Here is a 20,742-nt window from a genome sequence, read left to right on the forward strand (position 1 = left end):
GCACTCAACTTCTTTGGTCGACCATGGCGAGGCTTGTTCTGAGTGGAACCAGTCTTGTTAAACCTCTGTTCGGTCTTGGCCACCATGATGCAGCTCAGTTTTAGTGTGTTGGTAATCTTATAGCCTAGGCCATCTTTATGCAGAGCAGCAATCCTTTTTTCAGATCCTCAGAGTTCTTTGCCCTGAGATGCCATGTTGAACGTCCAGTGACCACTATAAGTGAGTGTGAGAGTGATAACACCAAATGTAACACACCTGCTCCCCATTTACACCTGAGACCTTGCAACACTAACGAGTCACTGGGGAGGTAAAATGGCTACTTGGGCACAATTTGGTCACTTTCACCTTGGGGTGTACTCACTTTTGTTGCCAGCGGTTTAGACATTAATAGCTGTGTGTTGAGTTATTTTGAGGGCACACCAAATTTACACAGTTATACAAGCCGTACACTGACTACTTTACATTGTATCAAAGTGTCATATCTTCAGTGTTGTCCCATAAAAAATATAATAAAATGTTAAAAAAATGTGAGCTACTGTATATATACAGTATATATCACATAATACGAATGATCAACGCTTACATCCATGGTAATAAAGATGTTAATGTGCTGCAGTGCTTAGACCTGTGTCCAAATGATAAAGAAAATATGGTGGGAAAACCCCTACTCATCAACGTTCAGGCCTCATGGCCCCTTTACTTGGACCTGCCCCAGTACTGGCAGATTTGCTGTTGAAAACATTTCGTGTTTGGAGCACAGCTGGATTTTATGGCTGTGGTTTTATGGCTGTGAGTTATTAGCAGACTGCCCCTTTCAGTGAATTATTTCTGCTTAAATCTGTGAATGAGATTATCACAGCCACTGACTTCAAAGGCTCCTGGAGCAGGATCTGTGCACACAGCCCTCTGCCAGTATCCGCGTGCCGCCCACCATCTCTAACCAGGGGAGATGCCACACAGTGTCTGCTCTCTCAGCATCACTATCTGCTCCTTTCTGGACATCATCTCATTCCGATTCTGTGTTCGGTGTTATCGGGGTAATTCTCCCAATATCCAGGCAGTTCTTCATAATGACAGGACATTACTTCGAACATAGGCATAACGATTATCATTAATGAGACAAATGATTGCATGATCATTAACTATAATAGTTTTGTCTATGGAAGAAAAGACAATTATTTAGGGCGTATCATGTTTTCTCAGCCGGTGAATTCTACGAATGTAGCATTTATTGTAAAATACAATGCTAACCATCATCCACCATCCAGGCGGAGAATTCTTCATAGATATATTAACCATCACATGATGACTCCCTGTTCAGTATTGATCTGATGCTCTCGGTGATTGATTGCTTGAACCATTTCTAGTCTATGATTATTGAACATTTTCTCAGAATCTTCATCTAATTCGACAGGATTGTTTCAGGTTTGTCTGCCGTACCTCTTGAATAACGGTACATTGCATTTTATTGCTGCCCTGGTTACGAGCCTAGCCTAGTGTTCACATTTGAAATGCTGGCTGCACACAAGGTCATCTGATTATAGAATTTGGGGGTCAGAAAATTAGCATAGGTGATGATGATGATACATCTTTACACCAGAAGATATTGTTTGAAGGTCTTAAGGGGACATACACTGTCTAGAGTATAAGTACATTCATCCTCATTTATTAAAGGGGTATTCCTATCTCATTGTTAGGGTTCCATCCTGGAGACCAATTGAATATAAGGCACTTGCCAATTAGATATCTTTAGATAAAGTGTGACTCCGATATGCTTACACAACCAGACATAGAAAGTACCTATCTGCCGATATCCCTAGTCAGCTCTTAATCACATTCAGTTCAAGAAAACGCACAAAATCTGTATATTTCCTTTATCATTGCTTCTTTAACCGAAATCCATATCCAACTTCACTTTTTACAAGTGCAAATTCCAAAATAGAGTATGTCCATACATTACATAAAGTCCAGTATATCTTGTTTGGGTTACATCAGGGATGCAGCGCACTAAAGACAATAGGGCAAAAAAGTATTTAGTCAGCCACCAATTGTGCAATTTCTCCCACTTAAAAAGATGAGAGAGGCCTGTAATTTTCATCATAGGTATACCTCAACTATGAGAGACAATGAGAAAAAAAAATCCAGAAAATCACATTGTCTGATTTTTTAAGAATTTATTTGCAAATTGCGGTGGAAAATACCGTATTTTTCGCCCTATAAGACGCACCTGCCCATAAGACGCACCTAGGTTTTTGAGGAGGAAAATAAGAAAAAAAATATTTTGAACAAAAAGGTGTGCTTTTGGTGGGTTTTGAACTAATGGTGGTCTGTGGATGACACTATTATGGGGGATCCTTTGAGGAGACTGTTATAGGGGATCTGTGGGTGACACTGTTATGGGGATCTCTGGATGGCTCTTATTGGGGTCTCTGGATGGCACTGTTATGGGGATCTGTGGATGACACTGTTATGGGGGGATCTGTGGATGACACATATGTGTCATCCACAGATCCCCTCCATAACAGTGTCCCTGTAGTGTGAATGACCCCCAATACAGGGGGTGGGGGTCGCATCTGGTTTTATAATGACAGTGTGGCCCGTGCAGTGACTGTATTCTACTACACGGGCCCCGCTCACTGTATATACCGTAATGTTATCTATAATTGTAGGCATTGTTAATATATACAAATTCAGGGTAATCAGCACCTGTATTACTTACAAAAGGCGCTCGGTAGAAGAGAGGAGGGAGGAGGCAGGCTGGGAGGACAGGCACTGGCAGCGTGAGTCACTACGTCATGCGCCCACGCCGCCTGCTTCATTCATAAAGTGGGCGGCGCTGGTGCGTGACGTAGTGGCTCATGCTGCCAGCGCCTGTCCTCCCGACCTGCCTCCTCCCTCCTCTCTGCTACCGAGCACGTGTTGTAAGTAATACAGGCGCTGATTACCCTGAATTTGTATATTTTAACAATGCCTACAATTATAGATAAGATTACGGTATATACAGTGAGCGGGGCCCGTGTAGTAGAATACAGTCACTGCACGGGCCCTGCTGTCATTATAAAAGCAGATGCCGGCCCCCAGCCCCTCCTCCCTATCAGCTGATACACCCGCCACGCGGCATCGCGGCGCGGCGTATCATTGACAGTTTGGCAAAATGCAGCGTTTGCCCCATAAGACACACTGCAATTTTTCCCCCAATTTTGGGGGGGAAAAAGTGGTCTTATAGGGCGAAAAATACGGTAAGTATTTGGTGAATAACAAAAGTTCATCTCAATACTTTGTTATCTACCCTTTGTTGGCAATGACAGAGGTCAAACGTTTTCTGTAAGGTCTTCACAAGGTTTTCACACACTGTTGCTGGTATTTTGCCCCATTCCTCCATGCAGATCTCTTCTAGAGCAGTGATGTTTTGGGGCTGTCGCTGGGCAACATGGACTTTCAACTCCCTCCAATGGTTTTCTATGGGGTTGAGATCTGGAGACTGGCTAGGCCACTCCAGGACCTTGAAATGCTTCTTACGAAGCTACTCCTTCGTTGCCCAGGAGGTATGTTTGGGATCATTGTCATGCTGAAAGACCCAGGCACGTTTCAACTTCAATGCCCTTGGAAGGAGGTTTTCACTCAAAATCTCACGATACATGGCCCCATTCATTCTTTCCTTTACACGGATCAGTCATCCTGTCCCTTTGCATAAAAACAGCCCCAAACCAAGATGTTTTCACCCCCATGCTTCACAGTAGGTATGTTGTTCTTTGGATGCAACTCAGCATTATTTCCCCTCCAAACACGACGAGTTAAGTTTTTACCAAAAAGTTCTACTTTGGTTTCATCTGACCATATGACATTCTCCCAATCCTCTTCCGGATCATACAAATGCTCTCTAGCAAACTTCATACGGATCCAGACATGTACTGGCTTAAGCAGGGGCAGTGGCGTCGGCGGGGGGGGGGGGGGGGGGGGGGCAGAGGGGGCCACGGCCCCCCCCTACATCATGCTGTGCCCCCCCAACTAAAATGCCCCCCCCCCAAGTGAGCTGCCGCCGCCGGGCACAGGGAGATGAGCACTTCCATTGCGCTCATCTCCTTAGTAATCTACCTGTGCCAGCGGTGGTGCAGGGGAGGGAGAGGCGTGTCCCTTCCCCTTGCTCTGATAGGCTATCAGAGGCCGGTGCAGGTCATCGCGCCGCCTGAGCCATACAGCGTGGGACACAGGCCAGAAGAGGCCTGCATCGCATCGCTGACAATGAGGTAAGTATAAGTGTTTTTTTTTTGTTTTTTTTTTCACAATAGTGATACTGGGGGGGGGGGGGGGGGACTTACTTAATAATGGCACATGATGGGGGGACGACTTACTTAATAATGGCACATGGGGGGGACTTACTTAATAATGGCACATGATGGGGGACGACTTACTTAATAATGGCACATGATGGGGGGGACTTACTTAATAATGGCACATGATGGGGGGGACTTACTTAATAATGGCACATGATGGGGGGGACTTACTTAATAATGGCACATGATGGGGGGACTTACTTAATAATGGCACATGGGGGAGGGACTTACTTAATAATGGCACATGGGGGAGGGACTTACTTAATAATGGCACATGATGGGGGGGACTTACTTAATAATGGCACATGATGGGGGGGACTTACTTAATAATGGCACATGATGGGGGGACTTACTTAATAATGGCACATGATGGGGGGGCCTTATTTAATAATGGCACATGATGGGGGGGCCTTAATACTGGCACATAATGGGGGGGCCTTAATACTGGCACATTATGGGGGGCCTTAATACTGGCACATGATGGGGGCCTTAATACTGGCACATGATGGGGGGGGCCTTAATACTGGCACATGATGGGGGGCCTTAATACAGTAGCATTTTATACTGGGACACATTATGGTGGGTACTATGGGGAAGGGGGGAGAGGAGTACTATGGAGTCATCTACGGGGGCACTAAGAAGGGGTAATTTATACTTGCAAAATTATGGGGGACACTGAGGGCATCTACTGGGGCATTTTATACTGGTACATTATGGAGGCACTAGGAGGAAGGGGGAGAGGAGCACTATGGGGGCATTTACTGGGGGCACTATATAGGGGTATTTTATCATGGCACATTATGGGAGACATTAGCTCAACTGGGGGCATAAGGGGGTATTTTTTGCATTGTCACATTATAAGGAGAATTATTTCTACTGGGGGGCATAATGGTGGGCTTTATTACTCCCCCATGGTATGACCCCCTAGTAGCAGCACCAGCATCTCCCTGCTCTGCTATCCCTCTGCCCCTTCTCCAAATCCTTATTATGAAATCTTTCTCATTAGGATAAAACACATCAGCTCCGCCGAGCCCCCGGCCAAAGTGTAGAAGTGGCGACCGATACCCCCAAGGGCCAAGCCAAGTAACTGTAAGTGTTCATGTGAAATATGTTTATGTTATAGACATATAGCCTACACTGTGCCCCACAATATACAGTATACCGCTACACTGTGCCCCACAATATAAAGTATACCTCTACACTGTGCCCCACAGTATACCTCTACACTGTGCCCCACAGTATACCTCTACACTGTTCCCCACAGTATACCTCTACACTGTGCCCCACAGTATACCTCTACACTGTGCCCCACAGTATACCTCTACACTGTGCCCCACAGTATACCTCTACACTGTGCCCCACAGTATACCTCTACACTGTGCCCCACAGTATACCTCTACACTGTGCCCCACAGTATACCTCTACACTGTGCCCCACAGTATACCTCTACACTGTGCCCCACAGTATACCTCTACACTGTGCCCCACAGTATACCTCTACACTGTGCCCCACAGTATACCTCTACACTGTGCCCCACAGTATACCTCTACACTGTGCCCCACAGTATACCTCTACACTGTGCCCCACAGTATACCTCTACACTGTGCCCCACAGTATACCTCTACACTGTGCCCCACAATATACAGTATACCTCTACACTGTGCCACACAATATACAGTATACCTCTACACTGTGTAGTCTGTTCTATAAGCACCCTTGTTCTGTGGCGGCGGACAGAAAATAACCTGGAAGTGTCCCTCCCGAGACCAGGCTCTGGATCTGCCACTGGTCTGGACCGCTCACAGGAGTGTACATTTCTTCTAAACTGCAATCCGTATCCTCTGACCTGCAGAAATCAGCACTCGCTCGATAACAACTAACAGGCAGTGCCTGTAGGCTGTAGCCTGGCCCTGTTACCGAAGCTAGCCGAGTGGTGTAAAGTTAAGGTACTAGTAGAGATGAGCGGCCGCTTAATCCTAATTTAAAGTTAAAGTTACTGCAGGATATGGATTACGGTTTAGAAATGTCAAATGTACACTCCTGTGAGATGCGGGGAGGGAGATCTGTGGATGACACTGTTATGGAGGGGGAAATGGGGATGACACTGTTATGGAGGGGGAAATGGGGATGACACTGTCATGGGGTGGATCTGTGGATGACACATATAGCATAAGATGCTATACACGGTATGTGGCATCCACAGATCCCCCCATAGCAGTGTCATCCACAGATCCCCCTCTCTATAAAAGTGTCACCCACAGACAGCTGGACTTTTCTTCCCTGTTGCGGTTTTAGGTATTGGGTAAAGTATTGCAGCATTTCTAAGCGTACTTCCCCCCAAAATTTGAAAGCTAGAGACGCCACTGAGCAGGGGGACACGTCTAGCAGTGCAGGATTTGAGTCCCTGGCGGCGTAGTGTGTTACTGATGGTAGCCTTTGTTACTTTGGTCCCAGCTCTCTGCAAGTAATTCACTTGGTCCCCCCGTATGGTTCTGGGATTTTTCCTCACCGTTCTTGTGATCATTTTGACCCCACGGGGTGAGATCTTGTGTGGAGTCCCAGATCGAGGTAGATTATCAGTGGTCTTGTATGTATTCCATTTTCTAATAATTGCTCCCACAGTTGATTTCTTCACACCAAGCTGCTTGCCTATTGCAGATTCAGTCTTCCCAGCCTGGTGCAGGTCTACAATTTTGTTTCTGGGGTCTTTCGACAGCTCTTTGGTCTTGGCCATAGTGGAGTTTGGAGTGTGACTGTTTGAGGTTGTGGACAGGAGTCTTTTATGCTGATAACAAGTTCAAACAGGTGCCATTAATACAGGTAACGAGTGGTGGACAGAGGAGCCTCTTAGGGTCCATTCACACGTCCGTTTTTTCTTTCCTGATCTGTTCCGTTTTTTGCGGAACAGATCAGGACCAGATCTGGACCCATTCATTTTAAATAGGTCCTGGAAAAAATCGGACAGCACAATGTGTGCTGTCCGTTTCCGTTGTTCCGTTCCGCATGTCCGTTTAAATATAAAACATGTCCCATTCTTTTCCGCAAAATTCGGATCCTGGTACAATACAAAGTCAATGGATCCGCAAAAAACGGAAGACATTCGGATGTCATTCCGTATGTCATCCGTTTTAAACGGAATCCGTTCCTGGAAACACATAACAAATTTTTTATTTTATTTTTTTTTTCAATTTTTTTTCAAAGAAATCCAAACAACTTTATTTGATTATTGAAATTTATACATGTTTCCGTTTTTTGCGGATCCGCAAAAAACGGATGACATACGGAAGCATTTTCAGGAACAACGGATCCGCAAAAAACGGACCGAAAATTGGGATATAGGAAAATACTGACGTGTGAATGTAGCCTTAAAGAAGAAGTTACAGGTCTGTGAGAGCCAGGAATTTACCAATTAATTCATTAGAAATCCTACAATGTGATTTCCTGTATTGTTTCCCCCATTCTGTCTCTCATAGTTGAAGTGTACCTATGATGAAAATTACAGGCGTCTCTCATCTTTTTAAGTGGGAGAACTTGCACAATTGGTGGCTGACTAAATACTTTTTTGCCCCACTGTAACATGTAGTAGCTACGTTTTTGGGGTCTGCCTCCTTTGTTAAGTAGATTCTATTAGTGAAAGTGCCTCCGTTGAGAAATATGCCTCCATCTTGTTGAATACTCACCATCAGGGGGTTACCACCACCATTGCAAACTAACAGTGGTGGCCACTATTAGGCAGTACAGCAAAGATTTCCTCCTTGTGCGGTGGCCAGGCCTGGAGAAGCGTGCATAGTCACGCATGCATGCCAACTCCCGTCCTGGCCTCCTTGCTCCAATTTCTCAAGTTTCTTTGAACTGCGACCTGGGGGATCGTAGCAATCACCCTTACCATAGCTGGTTGTCACGACTGGTAAAAGGTTACTCCGCACCAATGCCTCTAAACAATAAACATATAAAATACAGTTTAACAATATAAAACAGTATAAGTGTAAACAACGACATAAATCATAGTGCGAGTTAACCCTTCAAAGTGCAATAATGTAGTGAATTGATGGCTTTGCATAGCATCAATTGGGGCAAATGTCCACAGACGTCCATGTTCCAAAGTACCCTTGCTCCAGGGCACTACACTTCCTTGTCCTGACCCAGTCATTTTTCTATAGCCTGTATTGAGCAGCTCCAGTGCAATACAGAAGATATGCCAGAGCCTCTTCATATCCATGAACCCACAGCTGTCCTTTTATTCTTCCTCTAGAAATATGTCAATCAGCAGTGGGGAGAGCTGGAAGTACATAAATATGAGGTCTCCCTAGCATTTGCTATGTATTGCTCAGTACATCAGAGCAGGTGGTATCTGGAAATGGTTTGTTATTTAATGTTATGTAATGTTATACCATGTATTGTGCCCAGTATAGATGTGTATGAATGGCACAGCCAGGGTTAATAATCCTGGTGTAGGGGGTTAGATTTGGGCTCACTCCATCCATAACCTTAGGAGAGTCTAGACTGGAGTTCAGAAAGGAAGCTGTGCCTTATGCTCCTTCTCTTCAGGCCTCAAGTTTCAGAGACTAACAGATCTCTGTGTGATTTACTGCAAGAGCAACAGAAAGAGAGATTTAGAAAGAGGAGAACTTAGAATATGCATGACCAAGCATGTCAGCAAGGTAACCTGCTACCACAGCCATTCAGACTGTGGTGAATTGAGGGACACCATTAAGATACTCTTCACACTTAGACACGTCCTGGCCAGACATGCCTTCAAAACCCTGTATCCTGCAGTGGATGCTACAGACATTATTGCCAAGATACATTCGCCAGCCAGAGGTTCTACTGAGAGAGACTTTAGCCAAATAGTGTATAAAGAGTGCCATAACTCCCAGCTTAGCCAGCCTCCATTTCTCGCTATCTGGGGAAAGGATGTGCACTGTGTACAGTGAAAATTGTGCTTTGTTGTTGTTGGAGGCACTAAAACTCCCATTTTGCACTTAAGTAAAAGAGATGTTTGTTGTGCTATGTCTTGCCTGGTTGCTGACTCCTGCACCATGCATCACCCTTTCTATGCCACATGCCCTGCCTTGTACCCATACAACCCTACAACAATGAAGGCACCTCAACTACCATCAGGTAGGAACTTTGTAGGACTTGGCTCATGCTGGAGCAGCTCAGTATGGATTTTAGAAAAACTGTGATAACTTTGGTGCATCTTGTGACTGTGAGGTCTCAGTTTTACGGTTTCTAAATATTAGGCAGTATTAGTAAAAGGGGGCCATAGTTCATGGACATCTGCTTCTCTATGACCCTCGTACAACATGGCTGTCATGATGTGTCAGAGAGATGCTGTCCCTCACCATACACAGCTCTCCAGCAGACAAGCATATGCTTGTGGGTGGATGATGTCCATGCTGGTGGGTGACGTGGACCTTGTCTGTTCTGGGGGGTGCAGGGTTCTGGCTTCCACACATCTCTCACTGGTAAATGAAGCGACTGTAGATTCTGTATGTGAAGTCCCTGCTGGAGCCTCTTATCTGCTGCCTGCAAACATCTAGAAAAAATAGAAGACGAAATAAAGAATAAATAGGGGTGGGGTGGGGGGGAATGAGCGCGATGCGGAGCCCTGGGTGTTTAGAACTTCTATAATTAACAGCCAATTTAATCTCCTCTGCAGTTTCCAGCCGCTCGCTAACTTTTCTGTGTGTGATAAATCCAGGCGAGGTGTAATATAAAATAAAGGGCCTAATGATTCTTGTGTTGCAGCGTGCTAAATTATATCTGCTTTATCAACATGTGGTAAAGCTATCTCACCACAAAGTTCCCTTCATTCCTCTCAGCTCATCAAAGATTAATTGTGCTTCTCAGTCTGAATCTTTGTTAAGGTGCGAATCTACTTGACATCATCGAGGAGGCAGAAATCTCATATCATTAAGGGGCTTGTGTTCAGTTCTTGTGAGACAGCTCTGCCGCATTGATCACAATGGAAGGCAGAACAAAATATGGCCGTCGGCAATCATGACAGCATTAAAGAAACGCTAAACATGTCAGCATCGTTTTACAGTTCACATCCGGATATAATCTCCATGAATAATTGTGTATCATCTTTTCATATACTGAACTCACAACTAAGGCCTCTTGCACACGACCGGATGGCTTTTTCTGTATTTTTCTGTCCGCAAAAAATACGGATGACGTTCGTGTGCATTCCGTTTTTTGCGGAACGGAACAGCTGGCCCCTGATAGAACAGTACTATCCTTGTCTGTTAGGCTACATGCACATGAACGTTGTTTGTTTCTGTGTCCGTTCCGTTTTTATTGCGGATAGGATGTGGACCCATTAATTTCAATGGGTTCACACAAAACGCGGACAGCCCACCGTGTGCTGTCTGCATCAGTATGTGCCTGATCTTTGGGTCCGCAGCTCCGCAAAAGATAGAACATGTCCTATTTGCGGACAAGAATAGGCATTTCAATAGCGGTGCCGGGCGGGTCCGCAACACACCACGGACGTGTGAATGGAGCCTAATAGGACAAGTTCTATCTTTGAACGGAAATATGGAAACGGAAGGCATGCGGAGTACCTTCCTTTTTTTTTTGCGGATCCATTGAAATGAATGGTTCCGTATATGGTCCATATACGGAATGCAAAAAGTGGAACGGAAATGGAAAAAAAAAAACGTTTGTGTGCAGGAGGCCTAATGCTCCATTCACACGTCCGCAATTTCATTCTGCATTTTGTGCTGCCCGGACATGGAATCGCGGATCTGCACTTCCGGGTCCGCACTTCCGTTCCCCCAAAAAATAGAACATGTCCTATTCTTGTCCGCAATTGCAGACAAGAACAGGCATATTCTATTAGTGCCGGCAATGTGCGGTCCACAAAATGCGGAAGGCACATTGCCGCTGTCCTTGTTCTGTGGATCCGTGGATCTGCAAAACACGTTGCGGACGTGTGAATGGAGCCTAAAGCTGCTCTCACACTTATTATGGGTCATGTTAGCTCTAAAGGTTTAGGTGTAAGCCGTGTACTGGGGTGGGCTCCCCAGGATACAGCGAAGTCATGAACGAGGAAAGCAACTCTGACACCAGCTTTTGAAAAAACAGAATTTTACTAACACGTGATAATAAACACAACCACAAATGCTGAGAACATAAAATACATTTACATACACCCAGCCTGAAGGCTGAGACCCCTCTGTTGCACAGCACGGTGCCCTCTGATAGATGCCAGCGGAAATTTCAAAGTAATTTACCTACAGGCGGGCACAACTAAAACTGCCTTGCCGAACCTATTATTACCCTGAAACAAACCCGAACAATTTGTTGGGTGCTTAGTACGAGCTGGCCTGCGGTGCAACACAACAGTTTTCAATCTTACCGTGTTCTATTTTATTCCCCCTACCATAACTAGTCCGGTAGCACATGCCTGATAATTTTACCTGAGAAAAACGCTGAACTGGATAGAGTTTGTCGGGGTATTTATCAGCTCTCAAATGTGCAATGTTCCTTTTCGTAATGGAGTCCTTGTAGTACAGTAGCAACACTTTAGGTCTGACACAAAGCAGAGACCCTAACTATCTAACTACAGGCCTGGTCTAAGTCTCTAGGCGCCAAACTGCAGTGAGATGCGTGCACGATCTTACCGACCTGGGTCTGCTTTTTATACACTGATGTCTCTGAACCGAACAATCATTCTTTCCAGCAAACATGAGGTCCCACAGGGTATGCAGCTTGCTCCTTAGCTCTTATCAGCCTTCCAGGAAAGAATTCTCCTTTCCCTGGACAGGATCTGGATCTTGTACAATGATCAGCTTCACTCAGCTGTAGCTGTGGTCACTGAGTGGGTCCTCTTTCTCCTGGATACATCATTTTTTTTGCTCACACACACAATCCCTTAGCGCTCATCTCGATTATAAGATGGCTGCCTCTTTTTTCATGCTCTGAGAAAACCACACCTTTTATGAATATGGAAATATATATGCAGTCAGTCAGCTGTGCCTAAGAAACAGCAGCATCTTGTGGCCAAACAGCAGAATGTCAGTCCAGAACATTTAATTTAATGCACACACAAACAGTGTTCAGACAATGAGAGCTGTTTCTCAATCTCACACAGGAGCTACAATTCACTGCTGATTCAATGTGCAGTACCCCAGAGGACGGGGTACTTGCAAATTGTTTTGTTCATTTATGTTGTGTAGTTTTATGCTTTGTAACCCCAGTAATGTATGGGAGTGATGGAGTTAACCAACTCTGGCACGGGCCCTAGGGAAGCTGAGGTGTGGAATGTTAGCTCCACCCCTTTCTCAGTCTAGTCTAGGGCAGTCTAGTTTTAACAGGAACGGAGAATAGAGTCAACGTCCATGTGCTCCAATCCTTAGAATTAGTGTTACGGTTCCCCCAGCTGCTGCTGCCTCCATGCAGCAGCAGCGCCTGGTCACGGGGGGAAACTAGGGCGGCTGAGCTGCCCATTTTGACATTGGAAGCCCAAGGCCAATTAGGTGGCAGTGTAACACCACAGAGTGGCACTACCACCTTCTACTATCTCCTATCGTTGATCTAATGTCATCATGTGTATTTATCCCAAGGCCTGCAAAATGTGCATTTTCTTTTCCCTGTAATTTAATGTTTACATGTAATGTCCCTGGTTCACCAGCAGGTGACAGCAAGCTTAGCATGACCTAGTTTGCCTAGAATGGAACCTTTCTATCCCTTCTAGCCCTCTCTAGAGAGGAAGGAGTTTAGTTAGTGAAAGTAAGTCTAGTCTAGCTTACCCCTGCTTGGGGAAGGCAGCAGGCCCTGGACGAGCCCTGCTAAGGCCAGCTAGCAGAGCACTGTCTGCTCTGCTGGAACAAGAGAAAAGAGCAAAAAAAAAAAACTTAGAAGCCAGGAGGAAAGGTTCCTTGGATAAAGATAAAGATTCAGATCAAGATAAAGACAGAGTTAGACTACAGAAAGCTAAGTTCAGCAGAAAGGAAAAGTTTCTATTTAATCCTGATAGCATAGCAAAGCTAAAGAGTGACAGATATAGCAGAGCCGAATGTGTTTGCCTACCAGAATTTAAGCCAAAGCCTGCTGATGACCAAGTCAAAGTTGGAAGATTGTTTCCCTGATGAAAGTTTATTCAAGTAAAGCTATTTCAACTATATACAAGGTCTGGACTCAATTCATTCTACACATTTCTCAACTATTAACCCTTTTTGCACTGCCACATTGACAATGCCTGGGGTTGCAGCATATCCAGGTAGGAGCACCTTGACATGTGCACAGCCACACCTAAAGGGACATTCTGGGCTACCTTTACACCACTCGCATTCCTACACCTGGGAATCACCACCACCACCTACTTAGGGGGACTCCATCCCTCGCTGCTGAAATGCAACTGGCGTCACAAACAAGCAATCTTTTCTACTCTTAAAGGGCCCTGGGGGGGAGGCGCTTGTGGCAGCAGCTCCACCTAGTGTACAGGGGTGCCGCTGTGAGCTGCTTCTCACTCTGTATAAAAGCATGTGCAGGTGTCAGTGAATCTCTTGTTCTCTGTCTCCCCCTGCTGTTCCCTTTAGGTATTGAAGACTCCTTTGGCTTTGGATTTCTGGATTAGTATTGCGACTACGTTTCTAGTGATTTGGTATTGTATTGATCTCCTGGTTCTGACATTTTGGCGTTCTGGTTTTCTCATTTGCCTCTGGCTTTTTTGTACTTCATTGTCCTACCGTAATTTGACCCTTTACTGTACGACTACTCTTTGCAGACCCTTATACACCCTGCCTTGCACCCATACAAACATTACCACCCAGGCCACCCCAAACTACAATCAGGCAGGATCCCTATCACTGGGGAGTGCCCTGAATGAAGAAAGGCTTCGACCTCTTTTCACTGCACTTTGACCTCTTTTCACTACACTTCCGTGCGCCATTCTGGCTCCTCAGTGGCTTACTGCAAATGTCCATACACAGTAGCCCTGAACATACCTATTTTACTTGCTTAGTACCAATTAATTTGCATCATGCGTTTTACCCCTGATATCTACAGAGCTGCAGTCTCCTTTCTGCTGTTACATCACGAATTATACTTCAGTCAGATCTCAGGCTTCACATCTCTCTGCTGCCTGCTGTCAGTACATACAATAACCCAAACTTACTATTAAGGTGGATCTACATGAGCCAATTATTAGGCAGATATTCGGGAACAACTGTCTCTGTGAACTCTCGTTCCCGATAATCTGCCCATGTAAATCTGACAGATTCTTCTCCTGAAAGTGCACTGGAGGCAGGGATTCCCTGCGGAGTGCCTTCTGCATTGAATTATTCAATTACAGCTGTATTGGCATCCTGGTTGGATGCTACACTTGTCACTTAGGGGAGGGGCTGTGATGCAGTACAATGCAGAGTATACGTCACGGTGAAGCACTGCCTTCTGGGCACTTGCAGGAGCAGAACCTGGCTAAATTAAAGTTCATATTCACACTACTTCTGATAGCAAAAGAAGTTTTCTGGTACTTTAATATTGATGACCTGTCTGGAGGGGGCCAGACACTCTCTAACCCCACCAATTAGCTGTCCTACTGTAGCTGCAGCATCTCCAATGTTGTAAGTCAGCACTGGAGCTACACAGCTATATATATATATATATATATATATATATATATATTTGTAATATACAGTTGTGTTCAAAATAATAGCAGTCAGACATCACTAACCTGATCAATCACTGTTTTTGGTAGAAATTATATTTCTACATGGCAAATAATTTACTAGCAGATGTATTAGAGTAATAAAAACCCAACAGACCCAACAGTTATGCCATACATGCTGCTGATTCTCTGTAATTCAATCACTTATTGAAAGGGGCATGTTCAAAATAATAGCAGTTCAATGGAGTTCAATGAGTGAGGTCGTTCATTCTTTGAAAAACAGGTGGCAATTATTGCCCTTATTTAAGAAAGGAAGGCAGCAAATGTTGTACATGCTGGTTACAGTGCATTTCTCTCTGAAATTCTGAGGAACATGGAGTCGTTCCCGACATTGTTCAGAAGAACAGCGTACCTTGATTAAAAAGTTGATTGGAGAGGGGAAAACATATAAAGAAGTGCAGAAAATGATAGGCCGCTCAGCTAAAATGATCGCAAATGCTTTAAAATGGCAACTAAAACCTGAAAGATGTGGAAGAAAGCGAAAAACTACAGTTCGAATGGATAGCTCAGATGCGGTTTTGGGGTTTTACCAATTGCTACAAAAAAATTCATCTTGAATTATTCCTTCATTGTAAAACCTTTGACAGATATGACAAAAAAAGGCACCGATGAGGCATTACAGGCATTTTCTGCTATTAAGAAATGTTTTGCGTCTGCTCCTATTCTGATGCAACCTGATGTGTCTCAACCGTTCGTTGTGGAGGTTGATGCATCAGAAGTGGGGGTTGGAGCAGTTCTGTCGCAGGGTCCATCCCCTAGCAAATAGAAATTATGATGTAGGAGATAGAGAATTACTGCCCATTCAATTGGCCTTTGAAGAATGGCGTCACTGGTTGGAAGGGGTTACTCATCCTATTACGGTATATACTGACCACAAGAATTTGGCTTAGGCCTCATGCACACGACCGTTGTGTGCATCCGTGGCCGTTGTGCCGTTTTCCGTTTTTCAATGGGTCCGTGGAAAAATCGGAAAATGCCCCGTTTTGCAGCCGAGACCGTGATCCGTGTATCCTGTCCGTCCCAAAAATATGACCTGTCCTAGTTTTTTTGACGGACAACGGTTCACGGACCCATTCAAGTCAATGGGTCCGTGAAAGAACACGGATGCACACAAGATTGGCATCCGTGTCCGTGATCCGTGGCCGTAGGTTACTTTCATACAGACGGATCCGAAGATCCGTCTGCATTAAAAGCTTTTTCAGAGCTGAGTTTTCACTTCGTGAAAACTCAGATCCGACAGTATATTCTAACACAGAGGCGTTCCCATAGTGATGGGGACGCTTCAGGTTAGAATATACTAAAAGAACTGTGTACATGACTGCCCCCTTCCCCCCCTGTAGTTAACTCATTGGTGGCCAGTGCAGCCGACCCCCCCTCCCTCCCCTGTAGTTAACTCATTGGTAGCCAGTGGGCCCCCCTCCTCCCTCCCCTGTAGTTAACTCGTTGGTAGCCAGCCATGTAGTTAACTCATTGGTGGCCAGTGGGCCCCCCTCCCTCCCCTGTAGTTAACTCGTTGGTAGCCAGCCCCCCCCCCCCCCCCCGCTACTGCAGTCCCGGTTGCCATGGTTACTTAGCAATTTGTAGAAGCATCATACTTACCTGCGAGCTGCGATGTCTGTGTCCGGCCGGGAGCTCCTAAGTGACAGGTCTGTGCGGTGCATTGCCTAATGATCTGTCACTTACCAGTGGGAGGAGCTCCCGGCCGGACACAGACATCGCAGCTCGCAGGTAAGTATGATGCTTCTGCAAATTGCTAAGTAACCATGGCAACCAGGACTGCAGTAGCGTCCCGGTTGCCATGGTTACCGACCGGAGCCCCAGCGATTAAACTGGGACTCCGATCGGTAACTCATATCCGACAGTATATTCTAACATAGAGGCGTTCCCATGGTGATGGGGACGCTTCAAGTTAAAATATACCATCGGATTGGAGAAAACTCCGATCTGATGGTATAAAGGGACTCCTGACTTTACATTAAAAGTCAATGGGGGACGGATCCATTTGCTATTGCACCATATTGTGTCAACGTCAAACGGATCCGTCCCCATTGACTTGCATTGTAATTCAGGATGGATCCGTTTGGCTCCGCACGACCAGGCGGACACCAAAACGACTTTTTTTTCATGTCCGTGGATCCTCCAAAAATCAAGGAAGACCCACGGACGAAAAAACGGTCACGGATCACGGACCATTTTTGCGGACCGTGAAAAAATACTGTCGTGTGCATGAGGCCTTACCTGTAGTCTGCTAAGCGCCTGAATCCTAGACAGGCTAGGTGGTCACTGTTTTTTGCTAGGTTCAAATTTGTGGTCACCTTTCCGATTTTGGCTGATGGGGTGGTTGTTTCTGCTCTGTACCCGAGTTGGAGGTGTTGGGGGCCCAGGAGGAGGCTCCTGATTGCTGTCCTCCAGGCAAGTTGTTTGTTCCTGCTGAACTGCGATACAAGGTGTTCAAGGAACATCATGATACAGTCCTTGTGGGACATCCTGGAAGCAAATCCACCATAGATCTTATTTCCCGGAGATTTTGGTGGCCAGGATTACGCAGGGGTGTGGAGGGTTATGTGGCGGCTTGTGAGACCTGTGCACGGGTGGGTGCACCTTCCGTGACAGAGACCTCTAGAGACTTTTCCCTGTCCCTGCAGGAAGCCCTGCGAGCTGTTATCCAGATTGATCCCCGTGAAGCTGAGGGACAAGATCAAACCCTCAGGGAACAGTTTATTGAAGGTGTCCTTGATGAATCCCTCAAACGTCAGCTGAAGATGCTTTCAGCTCAGCACCCAGATATCCCTTTCTTGTACTTTAAGGAACTTGCTATTGGCATCCTAGGAGAAAGTCACCAAGCTGAACCTCCTGAAAACAAGAAGGCAGGGCCCACACTACGGCCTGCTACTCACAGTCAAATTGCTGAACATGGGGCTCAGGCACCCGTTCCAGATGCCGTAGCAGCTCTGACCGCTCAAGTCTCCCCCTTAGCTGAGAATATGGAGATGATGAGGAAACAGCTACAGTGACTGAAACAGCAACCCAAGGTGGGGAAAGGGACTTCAGCAAACAGAGACTGCTCTACACCCGGTCCACAAGAATATCGGCGCCAGCCAGTCAGTAGGTTGTCAGACCCCAGTTATCAAAACTTTAGAAAACAGCGATGCCTGCATTGTCAGAGGTATGGACACACTGAAAAGGACTGCCGTCAGTTAAACGGGTATCCCCTGAGGTCGAGGACCGCCCATCGGGAGGAAGAATACTAGGTCCCAAAGATCCAGCCTTTATGCCTAGGTATGTGGGCGCCCGCCATGTGGTGGAAGTTGACATCAACGGAGTGACGTGTCCTGCTTTATTTGATACCGGATCTCAAGTGACTACCATCCACTTGAGATCTGGTATCAATTAAACCAGGAGACTTCACTCCGTTGATGTCAACTTCCACCACGGAGCGGGCGCCCACATACCTAGGCATAAAGGCTGGATCTTTGGGACCTAGTATTCTTCCTCCCGAGGGGCGATCCTCGACCTCAGGGGATACCCGTTTAACTGACGGCAGTCCTTTTCAGTGTGCCCATACCTCTGACAATGCAGGCATCGCTGTTTCCTAAAGTTTTGCTAACTGGAGTCTGACAACCTACTGACTTGCTGGCGCCGATATTCTTGTGGACCGGGTGTAGAGCGGTCTCTGTTTGCCGAAGTCCCCTTCCCCACCTTGCCAAAGTCTCTCAACCATTTAGCACATGCAGAAATGGAGCCCAACTGATACAACCTCCTGAATCTTGGCTCCGCATCATAGCTACCAATGGCAAACCAGTGCCTATACTAGGTTATTGGGAACCTACCTTACAGATTGAAGATACTGAACTCTCATGCCAAGGGGTAGTCGTGATTCAGGTCCCAGATTATAACAATTGCACTGTGGTCCTGGTGATGAATGTACTCGGCAACTGTTACCCTGAAGTGCTGAAAGCCTTAAAGAAAACCCTACTGACTACACCCTGTACAACTCAATGGGTTATGAACCAGACCATTCAAGTGCTAGCTGCCCAACAAAAATTCAGCAATCAACGGGGCTAAATCTGCCAAGTCCGCATCAAGGATGCTCACCCTATCAAACTCCAGCCTGGAGCAGAGACTCTGATTTGGTGCAAGGCTTGCATCGGTATCCAAAGTCAAGATTATCAGGCCCTTGTGGACCCAATACATCTTCAGGGAGCGATTCAGCTTACCTTGGGTCGCTCCCTTATCGTAGCAACAGCAGACGTCACTATTTACTTTTATATATATATTTTTTTATTGGTCATGTGCACTCCAGTCATGCGCTGAGCTCGGCGCATGCGCAGTCGGGATTTGAGTACACCGGATAGTGGCATGCGCTCCTTAGTACAGCCCTGGATTACACCTTGATTACACATGGGAAGACCACCACATGTGAGTTATTTATCCATGTTAAATGTATAGTGTTATTGACTATAGGCCACAAATGCTGGGAATATAGTAATGTCAATATGAACAAAGTGAAAAAGGAAATTTTTACTAGGAAGTTTATTATTATCGTTTCCACTGGGTTCACACCCCATTAGGGGGAAGGTCTGGGACACACCCCTTTTTGCACTATTTAATAGTCACACTATGTACTGTGATTTCATTGCTTGACAATGACCGGAGACGGTTGAAACGTCGCTTTACTTAGCTGCTGGTTAATTAAAAAACTGATTTTTTCACCACTGGAAGAGTGCTTGCAGATTTTTTTATTTGCTCTACTTCACGCTGGGACCCATGGCCAGGATCCCTATCTGCGAGCACCATTACCCTTCCTAATGGATTTTTTTTGTGGGGAGTTGTAGTGCTGCTTATCATTCTATTCTTCTACACCTTTCACGGTCTACACCGACAATAATCTGCTAGCTCACTTGAACACTGCACGTTTGGGAGCTCTAGAACAAAGACGGGCCTCTAGACTGGTGAACTTCAGCTTCACCATTAAGTACCGGACTGGAAAATCTAATGACAATGCTGACGCTTTGTCTAGACTACCTGCCCAGAAAGAACCAATTTCTACCGATGAGCAGTGGGAAGATGTGGAAATGCCAATATTCTACTCCCGATTTGCCCGGCAGGATATCCTACACTCTAGGCGCCCAACCTCTAAAGTCACTTGTTTTCCACAGACCTGTGATCCCTCATCTCCAGTTGAGAAAGAGCTCTTGATTAAACTACAATCAAAGAGCAGAGCCATTGGAGTACTGTTGGATTATTTTTACAGCGGACGCATACCGGAGAGAATCCGACGGCAGAGAGCTGACTCAGAGCTAGTTCGCATCTGGCGACAACGGAAACTACTCTTCCTACAAAGAGACCTACTCCTCAGGAGAACGCTCGATCCAGTCACCTAGATAGTGGTCACCCAGATAGTGGTGCCTCGAAGAGATGCCAAGATGGTGATGGACATGTACCATAACAGGTATGGTCACTTTGGAATCCCAAAAACGGAAGCCACCATCAGACGACATTTCTACTGGATTGGCATGAGAAGTGACATTGAAACCTGGTGTCAACAGTGTCCCACCTGTGCTGTGGCAAAAGGGGAAAGACATGGTCAGCGAGCCCCCCTTCATCCAATAGTGAGTAGAGGGCCTCTTGAAATCGTGGCAATCGACCACGTGAAACTGGAACCCAGCAGATCCGGGTATGTCTATGCTATGACAATCATAGACCACTATACCAAGTTTGTTGTGGCTG

Source organism: Bufo gargarizans, chromosome 2 (genome assembly GCF_014858855.1).
Source record: "Bufo gargarizans isolate SCDJY-AF-19 chromosome 2, ASM1485885v1, whole genome shotgun sequence".
Lineage (NCBI taxonomy): Eukaryota > Metazoa > Chordata > Amphibia > Anura > Bufonidae > Bufo > Bufo gargarizans.